Source organism: Podarcis bocagei (assembly GCF_964188305.1).
Source record: "Podarcis bocagei genome assembly, chromosome: 13".
Taxonomy (NCBI): Eukaryota; Metazoa; Chordata; class Lepidosauria; order Squamata; family Lacertidae; genus Podarcis; species Podarcis bocagei.
In genome coordinates, this window is record NC_138138.1 from 2373625 (window position 1) to 2397816 (window position 24192).

General features: G+C 50.9%; 2 protein-coding genes across 6 annotated transcripts in view; one reads left to right on the forward strand and one right to left on the reverse strand.

Moving 5' to 3' along the window:
- Positions 1–20497, reverse strand: part of TRPV4 (transient receptor potential cation channel subfamily V member 4) — a 53828-nt gene extending 33331 nt beyond the window's left edge. For 2 of the 5 annotated variants that reach the window (XR_014001769.1, XM_081168505.1), the window contains exon 1: positions 20399–20485. The gene's annotated coding sequence lies outside the window, so the exon portion shown is untranslated. Of the gene's footprint in view, positions 1–496; positions 771–17091; positions 17366–19906; positions 19987–20398 lie in introns of those variants that run through there. The other 3 variants (XM_081168506.1, XM_081168508.1, XM_081168507.1) reach the window with 3 other exon arrangements.
- LOC308572488 (putative CENPB DNA-binding domain-containing protein 1) overlaps positions 1–24192 on the forward strand; it is a 258614-nt gene that overhangs the window by 231837 nt on the left and 2585 nt on the right. The window lies entirely within an intron of this gene.

Genomic DNA, 24192 nt, shown 5'->3' on the forward strand with positions numbered 1-24192 from the left:
CCCCAGCACCAAGGGCTTGTCAATCACCTTGGAACTCTGTGGCGGGAGCAGTTTTAACTCTTACCAAGCCATTAGGGCAAAACAACACCTGTTTGTGCCTCCAGAACGAAGAGGACTAGAAACCTGCTGTGTTGGGTTCCTTTGGCTGTTTTAAATGAAAGCTGAACGTGCAGAAGGCCATAGCTCAGTGGCGCAGCATCTGCCGTGCATGCAGAAGAGCCTGGGTTCAATCCCAGGCATTGCCACTGAAAGGGAGCAGGAAGCGATGGCAAAGACCACTGGCTGCCTGAAACCCCCGAGGGCTTGCTACCAGTCAGTGTAGACACCAGGGGTCTGACTCAGGAAAAGTCAGCTCCTGTGTTCCTGTGCCAAGAAAGGGCCTGGAAGATGCCTGCAAAGGCAAGGACCCCACCACCCCAGCCCAACTTCAGACCTGGCTCTGGGTGCAAATCCCCATCCCACCTGAAACTCTAATTGCGTTCCAAATACCACCCACCTTGGGCTCTCGAGTGCAAAGAAGCTGGATTTGCCTGGCGCTCGTCCTCCTGGGCTGAAACGGCAACAATTTCCATGTGCCAGATGTGCTCCGCAGGCACACAGGAGAGTGATGTGGGGAGGAACTGGGGAAAGGAGGGAGGCTGGAGGAGCTCTACGCTGCTGCTGCTGCTGCTCTGTCCCATCTGCCAGCCGCCCCACCAGGGCCTGCTTCAAAGAGCGCTGTGGAGAGGACGGTGGGGCTGGCCACCAGCCCACCCACGCCCAGATGTGGTTGCTCTACGGCACAGACGCCAGCAGGGCAAGGAAACAAGGGCAGCTTTCACCAGCCCAACCCCACCCAAAGTCCAGCTTCCTCGGGATGTAGAGAGGCAGGAGGATTTGAAGTTTCAGGGGGCCCTGAGCTGCTCCGTCACCAAGGCAAAGATTTCCGGAACAGCAAATTGTGTGCTAAGGAAGAAAAGGCTGCCTCTTTAGGGGGGCATGGCCAGCTCAGTTGCACTGGGCACAAGTATTGGAGGCACCACAACCACTTTTTAGAATGAAGTGTGAGAGGCAGCGGGCGGCACCTTTGAGGCCCAAAGTCCAGCTCTGGTTCTGAGCCCAGGGATTTGTTTTCAGGACCAGAAAGGAACTGATCCTACCATCCTTTCCCACCAGAGTCAACTTCTGGCTTAGCTCTCTTCATTTCACCAGCCTAATCCGGAGCAAGTCATTTTGAGGCTGATGCTGCTAAATCCTTCCTGCAAGTTGCCCAGAGATCTACCATGACTTCTCAGTCCACCTGCTGCTAACCTGTGTTCTCTGGTGGATGCTCTGAGACTGAGTGAGCAGCTCTACACATCTCTGCTCAGGGCCCACTCCCACAGAGCTGAAAGAGGCCAACGCCCAGGTATTGCAGCCGCCGTCACAAACACCCCCAGGCAGCCTCCCCAGCTCAGAAAGCCTCCCCAATCGGCAACATGTGACCAATGATACTACTACTAATAATAATAATAGAAATAGTTGTGATTCCTGCATTGCAGGGGGTTGGACTAGATGATGCTTTGGGTCCAGACTTCTGCAAAGGAAGCAGGCTAAATAATTAGAATCACAGAATAGTAGGAAGGGACCCCAAGGGGTCATCTAGTCCAACCCCCTGCAATGCAGGAATCTCAACTGAAGAATCCCTGACAGGTGGCCATCCAACCTCTTCTTAAAAACCTCCAATGAATTAATAAAGCACTTTCAGAGCGTTCAAAACACTTCACTCTGGAGTAAATCCAAGGTGGTGCTTTTAATTTCAACCATTGCTATGGTAATGAGGTCTGAATCCTTGCTAAGAAGTTGAAACCTGTTGCAGTGATGTAGCGGTGATGGGAAGGCCCTCTGCACATGCTTCTGGTCTAGTAACTAAGCACCAGGATTGTAAACAAACTTCAGGGCTGAAACTAGAAATCTCCCCCCCCCGGGGGGGGGGTAGGAGAGAGAAGGAATTTTGCCCTCCAACAGTTGGAGCCGCATGTCTGACAGTCACAATAAAAGGTGAAGGTATCTGCCAAAGGGCCAAGCCTTCTGCCTCTTCTCTTCCGCGTGTAATCAAGGCAAAGGCAGTTCTGTGCAGCCTTTCCTCCAAGTTCTGGCAGGACAGGGAGGGGGGGCGGGGGGAGACCTGCAAAAGCCACCATCCCCCTGTGATTTTCTACTTGGCGGCAGCCTTGTCTGACAAGCTCTCCCCTGGGAGAGGCACCGCGCTGGCTTTGCATACTTCTCATTACGCAGCCTGTCATTACACTTGGTGGCTGCCAAGTCCCATCCAGTCCACTTGCCCAAGGGCTCTGCTCATCTGGGGTGGGGGCAGCCTGGGATCCCCCCTCCTTTTCACAGGGTGTTGTTTAGGGGTGTTGTAACAGGAGGAGAAGCTGCAGCCCCCCGCAGCAGCCTTTTTCAACTCCCATCACCCCAATCAGCTGGGGAGCACCAGTTTAGCAAAAAGGCTTCTCTCACAAAGCCCTCCAGTTTTTCTTGAAAAAAAATGCACATCTGAGTGTGCCATGAAGCAGTTCTGCAAAACAAAGCACCTTTTCCTTTTGGCAGGTGTGATCTTATTCGATATACCTTCACAAGCTTTCCAACAATGAGGGGGCAGGGGGCAAATTCTAGAGGTCAGAAGCAACCCGCCATGCAAGGTTGTCGTAGGAGCAAACAACCTGAGAATAAGCCCTGAATCCGACCAAAGGGGCATCTCCTGCCATGGACAGCCAAGGACCTCTTGGGAAGTCCTCAAGCTTGGGGGGGGGACCTAGAGAGTGGAAAGAGGGACTTGGAATCACAGAATTGTAGAGTTGGGACTACCAAGGGTCATTTAGTCCATCACTGCTGCAAAGCAGGAATCACAGCTGAAGAATCCCTGACAGGTGGACACGCGGCCTCTGCTTAAAATCCTCCAATGACTTGATGCAGCAAAGAAATGAGAGTGAGTAGCAGTTCTCTGCAGAGTCTGGCAGGTTTTAGAAAAGCAGTTCTCTTCTTAGGGGGCAACCTGGGAAAACTCCAGGGCAGCAATGGGGCAGCAATGTACCCCCCTTCCGGAGGCTGTGGGGCCACACAGCTCCATCACCAGCAACCTCTGGCCACGCTGGCTTGGGGGGAAGGAAATAGTCAAGTTAAGACAAGTTTATTGCATGCATCAAGATCCTTTACAATATATAAAATATAATATTTTCAAAGCAATATGTGAATTGGTCTGCTTGGCCCCTGTGAGAACCGGGTGCTGGCCTGATCCAGCAGCCTCTTCTGATGCTCTAAACTAGGGGAGAAATTTGTTGTGGAAAGACACAGGACTTCCTGCTATGTCTGCTGCCCTCCAGGGATAACAAAACCCTGAATTAAAACCTTATTATAATTCTTGATATGGCAAGAATGCAAAATTATTTATTATTAGTTATTATGATGATGTTTCCATTCCATTCCTATGCCACCTTTTCATCCATGGAGCTCAAGGCAGCACACCTGGCCCTCTCTCTCCTCACGGAATCCCCATAACAGCCCTGAGAGGCAGGGACAGGCTTCTGGGTCGCTCCATGAGCTTCATTGCCAAGTGCACATTTGAACCCTGATCTCCCAGGTCCCAGTCTGATACACCACCCTGGCTGTCCAAGTTTAGCCACCAAATGCACAAAGGTTTATCAGCTAGAAAGGGTGGGAAATGGAGGCAGCCCCGGCCTCTAGGGAGATGCCAGGCCGTGAGCTCAGCCTGAAGGCACACAGAGGCCCGCTTGTTCCCGTTCCGTTGGTTTGCTGGCCACTGAAATTTGGGGCCACCCACTGGCCATGCTCCCGTTTGCTTTTCAGACACACCTGAAGCACCAATGATTCATTTCCCTTCCTGCTGTCGGTTGGCCCTGCCTGGCTGGAAGAGGCCGCAAGGATGGTGCCTCTGGATGACAGAGGGTTTGTGATTTCGAGGGCAGCAGCAAACGCCAAGGCCTCTCCAGCTGCCCAGTCTTATTAAGAATAAAAATGTTAGTTCTTTGTCGAGGGCTGAGAAAACGAGGTGCTGTTCAGAAGGCATCAGAGGCCTGGTCCAAACAGGCCAAATTACAATGGAATATAAGCAACATGGAGTAGTTCAAAGGTGGTGGAGGCCACAGCTGTCTGCAAAAGACTGCCTGGAGACGAAACAAAGCTCTCCATCCCTAAGACCTTCCATGGGCCAGAAATGGAAGACACTAAAGGGATTAAACCTCTCATTGTGGTACCAGAATATGTGGACACTGGCTATGGCAGAGAAATGAACACACAAATTACGTGTCTCTGGGGGTAAGGAAGGCTGTTTGTTGGAATTTCATTTCTTATGCATCCAGTTGTTTTAGCTGAAATTCCTGCATTGCAGGGGGTTGGTCTAGATGACCCTCAGGATCCCTTCTAACTACAATTCTATGATTCGATGAGGTTCAGAAACACAAAATGTTCTTTCCTCCAATGAAATGGAGAAATTTGGCTTTCACAATGTGATTTGCTGCATTTATTTTTCTACATGATCTTCCCTCTATTTATTTGGAAAACACAGCTTTTGTGCAGCTCTTACATCATACAACTTTGAGTATGTTTTCTTCCTAGTAGTTCTGATGCCACATCATCATCATTATTATTTAAAAAACCCATTATGTATATTTAACGTAAGACGGCCCTTCGAGTCCAGTATCCTGTGGCCCTCCAGGTGCCCCGATGGGAAGCCCCCAAACAGGGCAGGAGTGCAAGAGCAGCCACCCTCCCCACACCTGTGCTGCCCTCCCCCCATGGCTAGTCACTGTGGGGACCTCTCCTCCACAAGCCCTTTCCCAGCTCAAGGTGTTTTTGGAACACACGGGGCTTCAGAGGGGCCCAATCCACCAAGTCATTCTCACTGGAACCCCTGGCCATTCTTCACCACCCAGCCAAAAGCGCAGGGGCCTGTCAGGTTGGGCAAGCAGCCCTCTCTCCCTGCACTGGATGACTTTGGGGGATCCTCCCAGCTCTGAGCTCAGTCCCAGGGGGACCCCCCTTTCTCTCCGACACAAAGACCGGAGCGGGTGGGGTGCAAAACATGCTGCCTTCCTGCACTGCATCACGGCTTCCCCCACCTCTGTCCCTAAAGCTGGGATGGCCTTTGTACCCTGTGCCCAGGGGGCGGGCGGAGTCCCCTGCGGACGCCAGACACAAAGCAGCCGCCTATTGTGACTTTCAAGATTAATGTCCTGCCAGAAACTTCCAGGCTTCCGGTCGTGTTTCCATTCAGAAGGCCTTTGCGGGTCTGAAGTGAACAGCTGTGGACCTGTTCCCCCCTCACCTGGCTAGATGCCACATCCTCCTAGGGCGGAGAATCTGAGGCCCAGCGGGGCATGCATGGGAGAGGCCTGCGCATTTGGGCTGAGGAGACACAGGCATGACTTGCTCTGCGCTTGACCTCAAAGCTGTCCACTGAGGAAGCAAGAGCTGCTGGGCTGTGGATGCTGTGAGCCCCTCGTGAAGGACAGCTGAGCCAGAGCAGGGGCTGGGGCTGCAGTTCCTCAGAACTCCACCAGAGGGCTGGAGCCTCTCTCTGATTGGCTACCAAGACAGCTAGTCAGAGGGGGTGGAGCCAGCACTTTGGGAGGGAGTATAAAAGGACTCATTTCTGAGAAAGAGCTCAGATGGTAAGATAGTTGAAGAGAGAGCCGGAGGGAGAGAAGGAGAGCTGGTTCTGGTCTGTGTGGAACAACCACGCTCAGGAAAATATCTACAGCTAGAAGAAGGAGCCTCTGAGCTTAGACTGGAAGACAGTGTAATGTCTAGGGAAAGTAGAATCATAGAATCATAGAGTTGGAATAGACCACAAGGGCCATCGAGTCCAACCCCCTGCCAAGCAGGAAACACCATCAGAGCATTCCTGACATATGGTTGTCAAGCCTCTGCTTAAAGACCTCCAAAGTAGGAGACTCCACCACACTCCTTGGCAGCAAATTCCACTGTCGAACAGCTCTTACTGTCAGGAAGTTCTTCCTAATGTTTAGGTGCAATCTTCTTTCTTGTAGTTTGGCTCCATTGCTCCGTGTCCGCTTCTCTGGAGCAGCAGAAAACAACCTTTCACCCTCCTCTATGTGACATCCTTTTATATATTGGAACATGGCTATCATATCACCCCTTAACCTCCTCTTCTCCAGGCTAAACATGCCCAGCTCCCTTAGCCGTTCCTCATAAGGCATCGTTTCCAGGCCTTTGACCATTTTGGTTGCCCTCCTCTGGACACGTTCCAGTTTGTCAGTGTCCTTCTTGAACTGTGGTGCCCAGAACTGGACACAGTACTCCAGGCGAGGTCTGACCAGAGCAGAATACAGTGGCACTATTACTTCCCTTGATCTAGATGCTATACTCCTATTGATGCAGCCCAGAATTGCATTGGCTTTTTTAGCTGCCGCGTCACACTGTTGGCTCATGTCAAGTTTGTGGTCAACCAAGACTCCTAGATCCTTTTCACATGTACTGCTCTCAAGCCAGGTGTCCCCCATCTTGTATTTGTGCCTCTCATTCCCCCCCCCAAGTGCAATACTTTACATTTCTCCCTGTTAAAATTCATCTTGTTTGTTTTTGCCCAGTTCTCTAATCTGTCAAGGTCATTTTGAAGCGTGATCCTGTCCTCTGGGGTGTTAGCCACCCCTAACAGACAGGAGTATTCAGACAGGAGTGGACTGGAGGGCTGAGTCTGAGCCAGGGGAAGTAGAGCTGTGAGGATAGCATCTCCTTGGGTCTCCTGTCAGTCATGAGGGGAGAGAAGAATCCCAAGCCAGTGAAGAGGGATGAGGGGACCCCCTGGGTCTGTTATACTGCCAGAAGTACCCCAGGTGTGTGATTGCTATAAGGCGGGGAAGCTGACAGAATGTAGTGCCTTGTTTAAGAACCAAAGTATTAAGCTGAAACGCCTATGCCAGGGGTTGGCAAAGTTTTTGTGGCTTGGGCCGGTTCATGGTCCTGCAGACACCGCGGTGGGCCACAGTGCGCACGCACATGAATGTGCAAACGCTATTTCCGGCACTCCTTCCGGCACGGAGGAGGCGTGCGCAGCTTCCCATTGGCTGCAGGAGCGCCAGTTTAGCGCCAGGCGGGTGGCGGGGGTCCCTGAACGGGTGGGGGTCCATGGGCCAGCTAAATGACCCCCAGGGGCCACTTGTGGCCCATGGGCCTTAGGTTGCCGACCTCTGACCTACGCAATTAAGTTTAAGAAACTGAAGTAACAAAATTGGAAATAAGCTAAGAATTTACCATCTAAAACCTAAAAACCTGTAAAATTTACCTGAAGTGAAATAACTGAACAGCAACTGAAGATTAAAAGAAGCTGTGTTTGATTAGAAGCCTGTCACCTCCTTTTGATTTAGTATAATTATTAATAGGTTAACTGTTTCCTGAAAGAACATTGCCTCCTGATGCATGCTGTTTTATCAACTTTGTTCTATAAAATCTTTCTTATTAGTTCAACCTCTGTCTCAGTCTCCAAGTACCAAAGTTTTTCTTCACACAAAATCCAAAAAGATAACTTGCAGTGCTTATTAGAGTGTGTATGCAGTTAGGATCTGCCACAATTGGTATACGTAGATGGGATCCACTACACAATTGATGGTAGCTATGGAATCCACTACATTTTTGGTGATCTCAGAACCACTGGCAGTCATCTTTGAGAATTCCTGGAGAACAGGCGAAGTCCCGGCAGACTGGAGGAGGGCAAATGTTGTCCCTATTTTCAAAAAGGGGGAAAGAGAGGTCCCAAATAATTATCGCCCAGTCAGTCTGACATCAATACCAGGGAAGATTCTGGAGCAGATCATTAAGCAGACAGTCTGTGAGCACCTAGAAAGGAATGCTGTGATCACCATGTGTCAGCATGGATTTCTGAAAAATAAGTCATGTCAGACTAACCTGATCTCGTTTTTTGACAGAATTACAAGCCTGGTAGATGAAGGGAATGCAGTGGATGTAGCCTACCTTGATTTCAGCAAGGCATTCGACCAGGTGCCCCATGATATTCTTGTAAAGAAGCTGGTAAAATGCGGTCTTGACTATGCTACCACTCAGTGGATTTGTAACTGGCTGACTGACCAAACCCAAAGGGTGCTCATCAATGGTTCCTCTTCATCCTGGAGTGACTAGTGGGGTGCCACAGGGTTCTGTCTTGGGCCCGGTCTTATTCAACATCTTTATCAACGATTTGGATGATGGACTCAAGCGCATCCTGATCAAATTTGCAGATGACACCAAACTGGGAGGGGTGGCTAACACCCCAGAGGACAGGATCACACTTCAAAACGACCTTGACAGATTAGAGAACTGGGCCAAAACAAACAAGATGAATTTTAACAGGGAGAAATGTAAAGTATTGCACTTGGGCAAAAAAAATGAGAGGCACAAATACAAGATGGGGGACACCTGGCTTGAGAGTAGTACATGTGAAAAGGATCTAGGAGTCTTGGTTGACCACAAACTTGACATGAGCCAACAGTGTGACGCGGCAGCTAAAAAAGCCAATGCAATTCTGGGCTGCATCAATAGGAGTATAGCATCTAGATCAAGGGAAGTAATAGTGCCACTGTATTCTGCTCTGGTCAGACCTCACCTGGAGTACTGTGTCCAGTTCTGGGCACCACAGTTCAAGAAGGACACTGACAAACTGGAACATGTCCAGAGGAGGGCAACCAAAATGGTCAAAGGCCTGGAAACGATGCCTTATGAGGAACGGCTAAGGGAGCTGGGCATGTTTAGCCTGGAGAAGAGGAGGTTAAGGGGTGATATGATAGCCATGTTCAAATATATAAAAGGATGGTCATATAGAGGAGGGTGAAAGGTTGTTTTCTGCTGCTCCAGAGAAGCGGACACGGAGCAATGGATCCAAACTACAAGAAAGAAGATTCCACCTAAACATTAGGAAGAACTTCCTGACAGTAAGAGCTGTTCGACAGTGGAATTTGCTGCCAAGGAGTGTGGTGGAGTCTCCTACTTTGGAGGTCTTTAAGCAGAGGCTTGACAACCATATGTCAGGAGTGCTCTGATGGTGTTTCCTGCTTGGCAGGGGGTTGGACTCGATGGCCCTTGTGGTCTATTCCAACTCTATGATTCTATGATTCTTTGGTATACAGAGGTGGGATCTGCTATACCCCTCCATCCTGTCCTCAGATTGCATCTGAGTGAATAAAACCATGTTCACCTTCTTTCCAAGGAAACCCAACCCTGGGGAAAGTGCAGGAACTCCTGGAGTCTCCCAGCACTCGGAGACTGGCGTGCTGCAGTTGTATTTTATTTTTGCTTTCCCCTGCGCTCCATCCTTAATATTCCACAGATCTTAGAAGTCACTGAACATGGGTCTTTGCTGGGCAGTTTTAGGGGTTTAAAATATATATTTAGGAACCAATATATGCCTAGACACTCCCACAGCATGCAGAAATCCCTACTATATTTATGGGCTGCCTGTTTTTCCCCCGTCAGATTTTTTTAAAATTCTGCTGCTTGAGAATGGAATAAGTGCAACAGTGCATATAACCACACAGTTCTCTCTCTTTATCTCAGTCTTGCTGCTGTTTTTACATATCCTTAACTTGAAATTAGCAGTTGAAGCCAAATATCGGAAATTTGATGGAAGCTGAGCGATTCAGGCTCATTGGACGATCACTTGGAGAGTTTTTTGCCACCAGCCTTTTCCAGGACTGCTTCCCAACCTGCCTGACACGGGGTCCTGACCGCACACAGGCCCCACCCCATATTTGTCTGGTGAAAAGAGGCACGGAGCCTCCCCACGCCACCTCTGGGGCCAGGGGTCAGTGACCATTGTTCCAGTGTCAGTTCTGATCTGGTGACAAATAGTCACATAAGTTTGATGCCGGGTTGTTCTGCTTTCAGTTGGAGTGTTTCTGGGAATCTGTTATATATTCTTGCTCAGAATTTGAGAAGAGGCTTCGCCCTGTTTGTCCAAGAACACACTTTGTCCCTGTGACTGCGTAGTTCCTCACCTGGGTTCCCAGACTAAGCTGCCTTCCTCCCAGGTTCGATCTAATAATTCCTCATTTGCAACTATGCATTCCACTTGGCAAGAACCTGCTCTGTTTTTTCACATTTTACTGTTGTCCAAAAAAACTAAATACAGTAATGATATTGAGTTTACATTAAATGGATTTGGGGGCCTTCTACCTACCCCAATTTTGTGACTTTTGTTGCAAAAAAAGTCCACTGAAGAGGTCATACCAGGTGGACCACTTTAGCCTTGCACAGACACACAGTGTTTTGGAGAATGAGCTTCTGGATAACTCAAGAGATGGCCACGGACAGCTAATGTGTTGCCACAGATACTAAATGGCTGGAGATCCTTCCAGAAGCAGGCATGTCTGGAGGAGAATGGCTGGAGGAGAATCGTGGAAAAACAGTCCCAAACCAGACAGTGGCCTGACTTGCCCTCTGAAACTTGCTCTCCGCAACAAGTCGTGGTGTTGAGTGTAGAGCAGGATCAATTAGGAGTGTTGATGCTATTGAACCTTCCATCTCAAGCACAGCCTGGACAGATATGCGAATAATGCCTAATATCACAGAAACAACATCAGCCTCCAGTCACCTTCCTTCCAAGGACACCAAAGTCAAGGCACAGGCCGCCACCCCTCAGAAACCTCACCACTTAGAAACAGGGGTGCATGGTGACCATATTTTGGTTTGGGCATAGAAATCGTAAGAAAGTAAGAAGAGCCTTCTGGATCAGGCCAGTTTGGCACTCTGTTCTCATAGGGCCAGCCAGATGCCCCGATGGAAAGCCCATAAGCAGGACTCGAACACAAGAGCACTGCTGGAGGCAGACCACAGCCATTGTGGCCAGGCGCCACTGGCGCCCCGACTCCATGAAGCTGTCCAGTCTGGTGGCCCATCGCTGCTGTGAGTTCCATGGTTAAACTATACACTTTATTTAATCTGCCCTGAATCTTTCAACATTCGACTTCATGGGATGCCCACAAGTTCTAGGGTTAGGGGGGAGGGGACTTCTCTCTCTCTCTCTCTCTCAAATCTCTCCAGGGCATCATTTTATAAACTATCAAGGTGGAATGCATAGTTCTCCTCCTCTCCACTTGGTCTACAAAACGTGTTTCATTGATTTTAAGAAGGTACATTAATTCCAATAAATGCCCCCTCCCCTTCCCCTTCAGGACAGGGAATTTAGGAAAGGTGCCACCCCATATTGCTAGATGTGACTCTGGTAGATGCCCCACTCCTCCCCGGTTTATCCTCACAACAGCCCTGTGAGGTCTGCTAGGCTGAGAGGCAATGGCCAGCCCAAGGACACTCCGTGAGCTTCGTGGCTGGGTGGGGATTCGAACCCTGGCCTCCCAGCCCTTAGTCTGCCACTCAAACCACTACACCACACAGGCTTTATAGCGGGACAGAGATTTCTGTGCTATTTTTCCTGCTGGTGATAGCCTAGAAGCACACATGGGGGGTTGGTTAACGGCAGCCTGCAGCTGGGTCTCCACCCGTGTTACTATAGAAAGCAATCCAGAAAACAGACAGGGTTGCCAATGGTCAGATGGGAGGCGGCTCCCTCCATTCAGCCCACAGAACCACAAGGGGCGGGAGACCACATCAGAGGGACACAGGCCAGGAGGAGCGTTGCTGCTTATTTCCAGCCTGGCTTGCCTCCCGGGGGCTCTGGGGCTGGGCCGTGGCGGAGCCTAATAGCGTGGTACAGCTAACAACGTTCTGGACTGGCTGCCCCTCGGCTGGAAGAAGTTGGCGTCCCCATGGTGGGAGGGGACGGCTTTTGTAGGAGGCAAAGCCACATATCAGAAGAGAGAGGGTGTCCCCTGCCTCGGGGCTGGTGCTCAGAAGCTCTTTCCGATATTTTGAATTACCATGACTTTATTGAATTGCATTAACTGTTCCAATGAATGTGCTGTTGTTGTCTGCTTTGTTTTTCTGCTACCCTGCTTGCAATGTTTGCTGCTTTTTGCTGCTGCTGCTGTTGTGACTATTGGGAGCCATAATAATAATAATAATAATAATAATAATAATAATAATAATAATAATTTCATTATTTGTATGCCGCCCATCTGACTGGGTTTCCCCAGCCACTCTGGGCAGCTCCCAACAGAATATTAAAAACACGATAAAACATCAAACATTAAAAACATTAAAAAGCTTTGAACTCAACATTTGTTGTTGGAAAAGCGGAATCCAAATATTTAATCAAATCAAAAGAAATAGTAAGGTTTATGATGGATCTTGAAAGCAGCCTGCAACTCCCAGCCCTTCAGTCTCTGCCTGGGGATCATCTTCCCTAGAGAGTTTCTGTTTGAGAATGGAGGGTGTGGAAAGATGGAGGGTGGGGCTGCTGGACCAATGCTTCCAAAAAGTGGCGTAGTATTCAGCATGTCAGACTAGGGCCTGGGAGAGACCAGGGTTCGAAAGCCCCTTGAACCTGAAGCTCAGGCCAGCCACTGCCCCCCTTCGCCTCACCTGCCCCACAGGATCAGGGAGAACCAGGTACTCTACCATGTGCTCCTTGGACAAAATAGGCAGGATACAAATACAATCATTAAAGCAGAATCACAGAACTGGAGTTGGAAGGGGGACCTCAGGGGTCATCTAATCCAACCCCCAGCAGTGCAGGAATCACAGCTGAATAAACCAATAAGACGTAGGGGCTTTCAGATGCCCTGAAAACGGAATCCTACCCCAGTGTCAATTCAGACATGATCTTCTGCCCTTATCTTTTCTCTTTCTTTCTTTCTTTCTTTCTTTCTTTCTTTCTTTCTTTCTTTCTTTCTTTTTATAAAAGCGGAAACAGACTACAAAACTCAAAACCAAGCAACTTGGGCACTTAAAGGCAGGCAGCCTGTCTATATCGGCCGCCCCCAACCTGGCAGCCTCCAGATCCCTGCATTGCAGGGGGTTGGACTGAATGACCCTTGGGGTCCCACCCAACTCAATGACTATGTTGCCCTCAGCCCCAGCGTCATCTGGGTGCTGGGGTGCTCCTGCTAGGAGCTGTCTCCCAAAGCAGCTTGAGGGCACCAGGTGTGGGGAAGGCGGGTGTGTATCTGAGGGGGCACCCTCCAGTGCGAGGGACAGGGAGGGCTGAGGTGGGGCAGGCAGCATCCCAGTGGAGTGGTCAAAGTCCCAGAGAAGTGGCCTGCTCCAGAGGGAGGCAGTGATTGGAGCGCTGCCCCAGGCGGAGTTTGCCTGCTCAGCCCCATAGGCAGGAGAACCGGCCTGCTGAGGTGACGGCAGCACAAGGGACTGATTCAGTTTGGCCTCCCCGTCCCCCTCTCCCCTCCTCCTGACCGTCCTGTTTGCTTAAGCCGTTTGTAGAATTTCACAGGTCTGGGGATTCAGCCCTCATGTCCAGCTGCACAGAGCCAGGCTCTGTTCTCCAGCTCCAGGACAGCAGCCTGGAGGGAGGGAGGGAGGGAGGCAACAGCCCAGAGCAAACAGGGAGGTTCTGAGCTTCGCCAGGGAGTCACCATAGGCAGTGACTTCATCGGGCTGAACGTCTGGCAGCACAGGATGGGAGAAGCAGCAGAAATCTATTCATCAGAGAAGGAGGGGTCCTAACGCACCCCTGCAGGAGTCCCTGGCCGGCCAGCCTGGAAGGCTGCTTCCACTGGGCCTGGCCTGGATGGCTAAGCCAAAGAAGAGAAGACTGAGAGGGGGCAGGATGGATAGCCACCTTCACATACCTGAAGCGATGTCTCATGGAGGAAGGAGCAAGCTTGTTTTCTCCTGCTCTGGAAGGTGGGACCTGAACCAGTTACAAGAAAGGAGATTCAGACTAAACCTTAGGGAGAACTTTCTGAGAGTAAGAGCTGTTCCACAGTGGAATGTGGCAGACTCTCCTCCTTGGAGGTTTTTGAACCGATTTCTAGCATTATGAGAGAAGGAGAAAACTCTCTATCCACTTCCTTCCTGCCAGGCATCATTTTATCAGCGTCTATCCTGCCACCTCTTTCATTTGCCGTCCCAAGCTGGTGCTCAGCCCCCAAGCTGCAGCCCTCACTCATCTTCGCCAGCTTGGGCCCCAACTCTGGGTGTAGCTTGAAATGTCTGGAGGCCACTAAGCTGGCCACAGATGCTCCACAATGTTTCCTACACAGAGGTCATTTCTGCAGAGGAAAAACGTAACTTTTGTGCAGCTGCCTAAATCAAGTGTCAGAAGTGGAGTTAGATGGAAAAGAGGCAACTTAACATGGGAAACATTGAGAGGAATACCAACCAACCTCGTATTGAACTTACTGCAATAGTGAATGCCCAGCCCAATGAACTAGAGTTTACTTATTATGGCGCCAGCCACCCTTAATCCTTCTTCAAACCCTGAGGAATGCAATAAAATGTGTGCGCAAATTCCAGGTGCTCTGTGACCCTTCTGTGAGCGCTCTTTCAAACTCCTCACTGAAAGTGCTGCCTGCCTGCTTGTATACACCAAACTTGGAACTGAGGGGACCTGGGTTCAGGTCCTGACTTTTTGGAATTCACAGTGCACACTTCCCCATCTGTAAAATGGTTATAGCTGTAACCTGCCTGTGGGGCTGTGGTGATGGGTGTGACATTAAATCTAGTTTTAAGCACTTAAGGTCATGATTTGACATATGGGAAGGGGTGTCAAAAGTACGGATGAGCAGATCTGTCCACTTCCTCTGTTCCTCATTTTGCCCATCTGAAATTCAGTTGCATATTATTATTTTTTAAGTCCTCATGAAAATTCAGCATTTTACTGCAAATTTATCCTAATAAACTCATTTTTGTATGCACTTCTATCTAATATACACATTTCTGAAGCAATTTCCCCTCAAATAATACAATTTTTGCATGCTATTTTCACCAGTATACATAGATGCATATTTTACCGATATAGACATTTTGGTACACACTGCTTTGCTGGAGAACTGCACTGCAATCATTGTGATCATTTCAGAAATTGTGAAATAGGTAGGTTCACCGCTAAATGTGAACTGATTCGAATCCCCCTCCCCTCATCCAGAGAGAACGGAATGTTCCCCCGCCCACAACCCCTAGGCTGGTGTGCTCTGTTTTTTTTTTAATAAGTTCATTCTGTATAACTCATTCACAACCATCAATGGCAAAAGGTAGAATCCACCATTTTACAAGTTCAGACACTCAAACCTCTGTGGAAAAGCTTGACAAGTATGGGGCAGGGGTGTCCAATCCCCCAAATATTGCACAGGCAGGTTATTCTCTCATGGATATAAACAAACATTAATTATTAACAACCACTTATCCGTTTGTGTGTGTTTGAAGCATTTCCACAAATTTCTTATGATTTAAATAAGATATTGGGGGTGGGGGGCTGAGGGGGGTGCAAAGCTTCTGCAGGGTCACCTCATGAGATGGGGAAGGACTTTGCTCCTTGTTAGAGCCTCCGTTTGCCTGCAGGAAGCCCCAGCATCTCCAGAGAGAACCCTGCTGGACACCCTGGAGAGCTGCTGCCAGCCAGTGCAGGAAGTGCTGAGCTGGAGGGACCAGTGTCTCACTCAGTGCAAGGCAGGTTCCTAGGAGTTTTGGCAGAGGTGAGAATTGAACTGGAGGTCTCCCAATTCACAGCTTGTGATCTTTGCTACACCAGCTGTAGTGATGGGGGAACAGGAGGCCAAGCCGAGCTGGCAGCAAAACTCAAGCCCAGCTCTCCTAGAACCATAGAATTGTGGAGTTGGAATGGACACCGAGGGTCATCTAGTCCAACCCCCTGAAAAGAATGAGTCTCAACTAAAACATTAAACAACCTCATGGAGCACGTAGGACCAGGAGACAAGGATGGCGAGGAAACAACCACAGCGATCGCCCGTGCCATTTCTCTTCCTGCCAGAAAATGTGCCAAGCGACACCTGCAGTAAACCCAAGCTGGCTGCCTTGCTGGAAGAGAAGGTGCAGCTTCCAGAAACTTGAGGCCTGTCAATCCACACTTTGACCTACTGGCTTAGATGAGGAATTTCTCAATAGAGCAGAGAGGGCTGTCCTGGAACAGCAGCGCAGGAGGGGGTGCCGCTAGGGAGAAGGAAGATTGCGCAGTGCAGGAGATGAACCCCTGGAGGAACGTGGCGCACAGAAGCAGGACTGCCAGGAGCCATGCTGTGTCACTGGAGCTCACCTCAGACACCGCTTCTGGGCCAGATGAGCAAGGACAGTGGTTGCAGACCTCATAACACACTGGTGTACACTTGTGAATACTTCTATGACCTGGAGCATGGAAGGCAGACTCGGAGTATATGGGTAAAAATTGTAGGAGAGGAACAACGCTGACCTTACTGTGGGTGTCTGCTATAGACCTCCAAGACTGCATTGATGCCTGGATGATACCTTCCTACAGCAAACATTCATAGAATCATAGAGTTGGAAGGGACCCCTAGGGTCATCTAGTCCAACCCCCTGCAATGCAGGAATCTCAGCTAAAGCATCCAGGACACAGGGCCATCCAACCTCTGCTTAAAGACCTTCAAGGTAGGAGATTCCACCACCTCCCATGGGAGTCTGTTCCACTGCCAAACAGCTCCTACTGTCAGAAAGTTTATCCTAATGTTTAGTCGGAATCTCCTTGCTTGTAATTTGAAGCCATTGGTTTGAGTCCTATCCTCCAGAGCAGGAGAAAACATGCTTGCGCCATCCTCCATGTGACAGCCCTTAAGATACTTGAAGATAGCCATCATATCTCCTCTCTGTTTCCTCTTCTCCTGGCTAAATATCCCCAGCTCCTTCAACCGTTCCTCATAAGGCTTGGTTTCCAGAGCCTTAATTATCTTGGTCTCTCTCTTCTGAACATGTTTCAGTTTGTCAACAACCTTCTTAAATTGTGGCACCCAGAATGGGACACAGTACTCCAGGTGTGGTCCGACCAAGGAAGAAAAGAGTGAGACTATGACTTCCCTTGATCTGGACTCTACACTTCTGTTCTCGAGATTCCTTACAGAAGCAGGATGCTGGATAGCATCCAAGACTCCTGGCATGCAAGATGACTTTGCCACTTGAGATTCCACTGTTTGATAACAGTTATAGCTGGCCCACCCCCATCCCATCCAGGATTCAACAGAGTCCCTCTCCCCTTCCCAAATCTGCCCCACTTGTGCTTACCTAAATGTCAGGAGGCTGGCCCCACACACCAAACAGAGATGTCTTCCTTGCCTCAGTTTCCCTGCGGCCAAAATCTCATTCCCAAGTGCCACACAGGACCACCAAAGCCGGCTTCTTGCTAGTTGCTCTGCTGTTGCTGAATAAATGTGACTCCTGCAAGCGTCATTCCAAGGAACCAGGAATGCGTCCAAAGTGGGGGGGGGGGAGAAGATTTGCCAAAGTCTCTCAGAGGAGATCAGCATTTAGCTCCAGTCCTAAGGAATGTTGACTCCACCTGCAAATGGAATCATCTGTGGCAACTCAGAGAACTCTAGACCACTCCTTGCTTCTATGGGGGCATGTAGGAACACACCGAGGGCGGCTCCACCCACTTCCTGATATGTCCCCTCAGGAAAGGAGCTGCTTTCCCCACAAAGCCTACCCTGTAGCAAAAGCCCCACACCTGACCCTGACTCCTGCCGGCTCCCCCAGCAAGCCTCACTTCCTTCATACTGCCTGAACTGAAATGAAGCAACCTCACGGAGCACATAGGACCAGGAGACAAGGACGGCGAGGAAACAACCACAGCGATCGCCCATGTCGTTTCTCTTCCTGCCGGAGAATGTGCCAAGCGACACCTGCAGTAAACCCAAGCTGGCTGCCTTGCTGGAAGAGAAGGTGCAGCTTCCAGAAACTGGAGGCCTGTCAATCCACACTTTGACCTACTGGCTTAGATGAGGAATTTTTCAGTGGAGCAGAGAGAGCAGAGATTACCAAACATTCATAGAATCATAGAGTTGGAAGGGACCCCTAGTCCAAGCCCCTGCAATGCAGGAATCTCAGCTAAAGCATCCACGACAGAGGGCCATCCAACCTCTGCTTAAAAACCACCAAGGAAGGAGAGGCCACAACCTCTCGTGGGAGTCTGTTCCACTGCTGAGCAGCTCTTACTGCTCAAATACAGCCGCAACACATGGCTAATAAGTATGGTAAATGTATTATTAGTAGAAGTTAGAATATAATCCAAAATTTACAAATCATAAACATCATTATATAATGTATGTATAAATCCATAAACAAGAAATAATCAACGTAATGAACTGCTGTCAGGGAACACCACGACGCAGGCAGAATGCCTTTCAAGAGATAATAATGGATAATAGAACAGCTCTTACTATCAGAAAGTTTTTCTGAATGTTTAGTCGGAATCTCCTTTCTTGTAATTTGAAACCACTTGTTTGAGTCCTATCCTCCAGAGCAGGAGAAAACAATTCTCCATATGACAGCCCTTAAAATATTTGAAGATAGCTATCATGGCTCCTCTCAGCCTCCTCTTTCGCAGACTAAACAAACCCACCTCCTTCAACCATTCCTCCTAAGGCTTGGTTTCCAGACCCTTGATCATCTTAGTTGCCCTCGTCTGCACACATTCCAGCTTGTCAACATCCTTCTTAAATTGTGGTACCCAGAACTAGACACAGTACTGCCAAGGGAGAATAGAGTGGGATGATGACTTCTCTTCATTTGTCTACTGTACAAATGCAGCCTAGAGTAGTGTTAGCTTTTTTTCAAAAGGGAATGATGTAGTAAGCATGGGAGACTTGCAACTATCCCGATATCTGTTGGAACACATACTCTGCCAAGATTCCAACAAATTCCTCCATTGCCTCACTGACAATTTCATTTCCCAGAAGGTCGAAGAAGCAACAAGGGGATCATCTATCTTGGACCTGGTCCTCACCAACAAGGAGGGACTGATGGATGAAGTGGAAGTACTCAGAAACTTTAGAGGAAGTGACCATGTCCTCTTGGGTTTCATTATAAACTGGCATAGAATGGACTCCCTCAGGAGGTTCTGGACTCTCCTTCCTTGGAGGTTTTTACGCAGAGCTTGGGTGGCCATCTGTCATGGATGCTTTAGTCGATATTTCTGCATCGCAGGGGGCTGAACTAAATGACCCTCAGGGTACCTTCCAACTCCACAAATCTATAATTCTATATTTCATGGCAAAAATAAAAATTGGAGAAAACCCCCCACATATTCTGAAATAATTTTTTAATGATTTTAACAGAAAGCAAAACTGAAATATCAAAGCTTTTGGATCAAAAGCACACAGGATTGTTGTTGTTTTAAAATATATGTATTTTTAAAAAAAAAACATACAGAAAAAACACCACCACAATACTATGCAAACTTATTTGGAAGTAAATTCCCATTTGAGTTTATTCCTGAATGAACATGAATAAGGGAGGTCTGTGGCTCAGTGGCAGAACATCTGCTTTGTGCGCAGAAGGTCTCAGGTTCCTGCCTGAAACCCTGGACAGCCACTGCCGCTCGGTGTAGACAGGGCTGAATAAGAGAGGCGAAGATGTCACAGGAGCCGCCTCCCCTCCTGGGCTTGCCAGCCACTGGGATTCAGAAGCATGGCTGCCTCCAGCTGCGCAGGCAGAGCAGAGTCATCCTGGCCACCAGGCGCCACCGGCACCGTCTCCTCCTCCATGAATTTGTCTGAGCCTCTTTTGAAGCCATCCGAGTTGGTGGCCGTCACTGCCTCCTGTGGGAGGGAGTTCCGTAGTTCCACTATGCACTGCATGAAGAAGTAAAGCCATGCTTGGCTTGCAAAGGCTTCATCCCCTCCCAGGCACGTGTGTGGCCCAGGGGGGTGGGATCTTTAAAAGACAGAGGCACAATCTGGACACCCAGATACCAGACACCATTTCTCTACACAAACCATCCGCTAGTCTTCCATAGCTGTGTATTGTGTCAGTTAGAGGGATGGACCTGGGAGAGACCCGGATTCAAATCCTCACTCAACCCTGAGTGAGCCTGGCCTACCTGGCAGGGTTGTGGTGTGGCTTAAATGAGCCAGCAGGGTTAGCTTGGTCAGAAGAGCAGCACGTGTGAACAGGAAGACTCTAAGAAGAGCAGGGGGGGCTGGATCAGAGCAGGGGTCCTCCTAGTCCTTCCCAACCGCGGGGCTCTCCTCCCCTTTCAAGAGCGGGTAGAGGGCTTCCCTTGGAGACGCTGCCTCTGAGCGCGTGCAGAGGGCACTTGGCTCGCCATCAGCTCAGGTCCCCAGGCTGGCACGTGGCCAAGGCTCGAACGTAAAGTTTTGCGTCCGGGGATCGGGCCCTATCTCCTCCTCCGGGGCTCCCATTCACGCGCCTTCAAGGCTTGGAGAGGGTCGGGGGCGCCCAGCCCGGGAATGCGCGGTGGGGGAGGGGCAGGGGCTTGACCCACCCCACCCCCCACCCCGCCTTGGCTAAAGCAAGAGGGACCCGCCCCCAGCCCCCCCCCGGGGGAAGGGCGGTGGCCCCGATCCCCTACCTGGAGCCGCGCCGGAGGAGCCGTCGCCAGGTCTGCCCACCGCGCAGGCAGCCGGCCGGCCTGCCTGACCTTCCGCCCCCCGGACGGGCGGGCCATCCTCCTCCTCCGGGCAGCGCCTCCTCCTCCTCTCTGCATCCCACGTGAGCCGGGCGCGCAGGGGGGCGCCGGACGCCTGGGTCCCGTCCTCCGCCCTCGGAGCGTTTGCTCGGAAGGAAGCAAGACCCGATCCGCGACGGGGCTTCCCTAGGACGCGAGGCGGCAGCGGTGGGGACTTTGCAGTTTAGGAAAGGCGAGAGGAGTCTCTAAAATTCTGCCTGGCGTGGAGAACAGGAAAGCTCTCCTCCCTCTCCAACTCGCGGACCATTCAGGGCGACACAGAAAAGAAAGTACAGTACTAGCTAATCTGCGGAACTCGCTCCCGCAGGAGGCAGCGATGGACTGAACAGAGGACTCGACACCTTCCTGGAGGGCTGCTGGCCAGGCTCTCCTCTGGCTCCGCGGCTGGAATCCCAGGTGCCAGAAGCTGCCGGAGGGCAGAGGGGCGGGGGGGCTCGGGCGCCGGTCCTTCTACGCGCCTGGCGGGCCACTGGGAGAACAGAAGGCTGAATCCAGCCGGGCTCCTCTTCTCTTCTCACACTGGGAGTGTCAGCCCAGTTCTCCGCACTTCTTCCCTGGAAGTAAGACCCACTCAGTTCTGGCAGCTTACTCTCAGGTAAGCCTGTGTGGGATCACAGCCTCACCCACAGCACTTTATTGCCTCTTGCCAATGTTAAAAATGGGACCTGGCCTCCATTTTTTGTTGTTGTTTTAAAAGAGGCTTGATTCTGCTTGAATTTGCAAGCTTGTCAGTTTCATAGGATTCTTTGTCAGGAGGAGTGGAAAAGAAACATAGGAAGCTGCCTTAGTGGTCCATCTGGCTCAGAGTTGCGGACATTGGCCAGCAGCGGCTTTTCAGGGTTTTAGGCATGGAGTCTTTTCCAACCCCTAACCGGAGACAGATCCTGAGGTCTTCTGCAGCCCCAGCAGCTGCTCTACCCCTAGGCTCAGGAACATGTGAAGCCGCCTTATGCCCAGTCAGACCTCTGCTCCACCTGCACAGACTGGCAGCAGCTCTCTAGGGCTTCAGGCACGAATCTTTCCCAGCCCAGTTGGGGACTGAACACGGGGACTTCTGCTTTGCCACTGAGCTGTGGGGCGGTGGGTGAATCAGGGCACGTCTGCGGTTCTGCTTCCAGCTCCCCCTGCCCCCCTTTGCACTCTTCTGGGTGATGGCAGGTGCTGGGAAGCTCAGCCCTGCCTTGCCCAGTCCTATCAGCTAGTCTGATTAAAGTTCTCCTTCTCCTTCTGTGGTCAGTGTGGTGCAAGGCTTAGAGTGTCAGAACGGGACGTGGGAGAGACCAGGGTGCAAATCCGCACTCAGTCATGAGGCTCAAGGGTGACCTTGGGCCAGTCACTACCTCTCAGCCTCCCCTACCTCACAGGGTTGTTGTGGGGATTAAATGAGCAGTTGGAGACAACCATGCACACCACCTGGAGTTCCTTGGAGGAGAGTGGAGACATGAATTAAACAAACAAACAAACAAAATGGCCTTTGCTCAGGATGCGGGCCTGGGTGTCCCCAGTGGCGGAGCAAGCCGATTGGGCGCCTGGGGTAGTGCAAGTGCCCTGCACCCAGGGGTGAGGGTGGGGCAAGCCGGGGCAGGGTGCTCCGTGGGGCCTCCAAGGAGTCTACCTGCCTCCTCCCACTCAGTCGCCCTACAGCTGAGGGGGAGGCAGTGGGCGGACCATTTGGGCAGCGCGGAGCCTATGGGCGCCCAAGCCACCGCGTCACTCCCAGGCCCCACGGTGAGTGCCGCCCGGCCTTTTGTCACCTCCCCTCAGTGGTGACACCTGGGACAGCCTGCCCCCACCGCCCCCCTTCCTCCACCCCCGGGTGTCCCCCAGCTCTAGTTGGGGTCCGATCCCCATCCTGTCCATTGCCCAGCGTGGTCAAGGGTGAGCAGAGCTCTATTCCAGCCATGTTTGGGGTGGAGTCACCACAGGCTCCTCCTTCCAGGCCTATGTCTTGGGCACGCAACCCGCCATCAGCTGGAGTAATAGGAAGTGAGGGGAGTGTCTCTGAGAACATGCAGAGTGTGTTTTCCCTCACCTCTCAGTAACCAGCACAACTGGTAGCTGCATAACTGGCATTATTAGGTCACTCTGGGCCTGAGACCCTGGACAGCTGCTGCCAGTCAGTGCTGGCACTGCTGAGCTGTCAGTGGACCCAGGGCCTGCGTTGCTTGGCAGAAGGCACCTGCCTGGGCTTTCCATCTCTGGCTCCTTCAGTCCACCAGGCTGCTCCCAAAGTCCCCTCTGCGGCCACCCCAGCCCTGTTTCCAAGAGCAAAAGGCAGGGAGTTAATCCCCACCGGAATGCAGCGAGAGCACAAGGATTAGGGCAGACAGGCTGGGAGCCTTGGCAGGAGAGAGGCCCCAGAGCCTGCTGCCCCCCTGGCTGAGTCTGCGTTTGGAAGGGTGACACCTGGTCTGCTGGCTGGAGGGGGGCTGCTGGCTTCTCTCCCTGAAGTCAGTGCCCTGAAGGCTGCGGGGGAGACATGAGGAGACTGGAGAGGAGCAGGCGGTGGGTGAAAGCGAGGGAGGCAGCAGGCAGCACCCTCTTCAGGCCCCCAACCTGCTGCCCCTCCCAGCTGCCCAGAGATCTTAGGGTTGTGGGAGATACCTGAGTGAAAACATGGACTGAGGTAGCATTGTAAAAGGCAGATTTAATGGTCAATATTATTTGGAAAGAGATTGGAAATAAGGCAGCCACTATTGTAATATATTTATGTGCATCAGTGGTCAGTGTTTGAAATTCCCCGCATTTTGCTATTGTCATGGGTCCAACTGCAACTATGCGGAGATTTCTGGGCACCCGGTTGGCAACCAACATCTCCATTGAGCCAGGAAAAGGCTTGGCTCCAATGAAATGCTCTTGTGGGCACACACACAGAGTTCCCCTTGATGGTACTTTCTGAGCCAGGATGGGGCTGGGGACGGCCCTGCACTTAGCATGCAATGGGCTAGAACTCTCAAGGGAAGGATTTCTTAGTCAGCCCATGGAAGACATTGGTGATGCCGCCCACTGAAGTAGGACAAAGCTACATAGATGATGCGATTAAGCTGGCTCACAGCCCCATTACATTAGTTTCTAATCTCTGGCAAAGAATGCAAAACGAAATGATGTGGTGTTTAAAAATAAACACAGCTTGAAAAGGTACCTGAGCAATGGAGAAGTGGTGCCTGCAACAAAATTTTGCAGCGCAGTGGGCTGCTCCAGTTCAGGATTCCAGGAGGGAGGGAGGGATCTTTCTAGGTTACTCACTTCCATTTCCTCCTCCAGATTTCCTCTCCACTCCCACAGCCATCCAGCATTCTGAGCAGGCTCACTGGGTTCTTCCCTCCCCCAAGTGTTAGGGAGTGTGGCATTCCTGCCCCCCTTACTTCTGCAGACCTGGGGTTCCCCCAAGCTCAGTAGCAGCTAGCTGCCCAAAGGGGCAGCTTCACAGTCTGGGGTGCTTCTGGATCCAGCTCAGTCATGGAAGGCTCAGGTGGCCTCTGTGGGTAAAAGTGCCATTTTCAAACTGCAGCTGGTTTGACAGCTACAACCAAGTCCTGGACTGGGAGAGCCTGGCCACAGGAGTTTGTGCGCTGGTTCCTTCAAGGCTGGATTACTCTATGTGGGGCTTCCCTTGCACTTGATCCGGAAGCTACAGTTTAGTGCAGGATGCTGCTGCAGGATGCTGACAGGTGTGA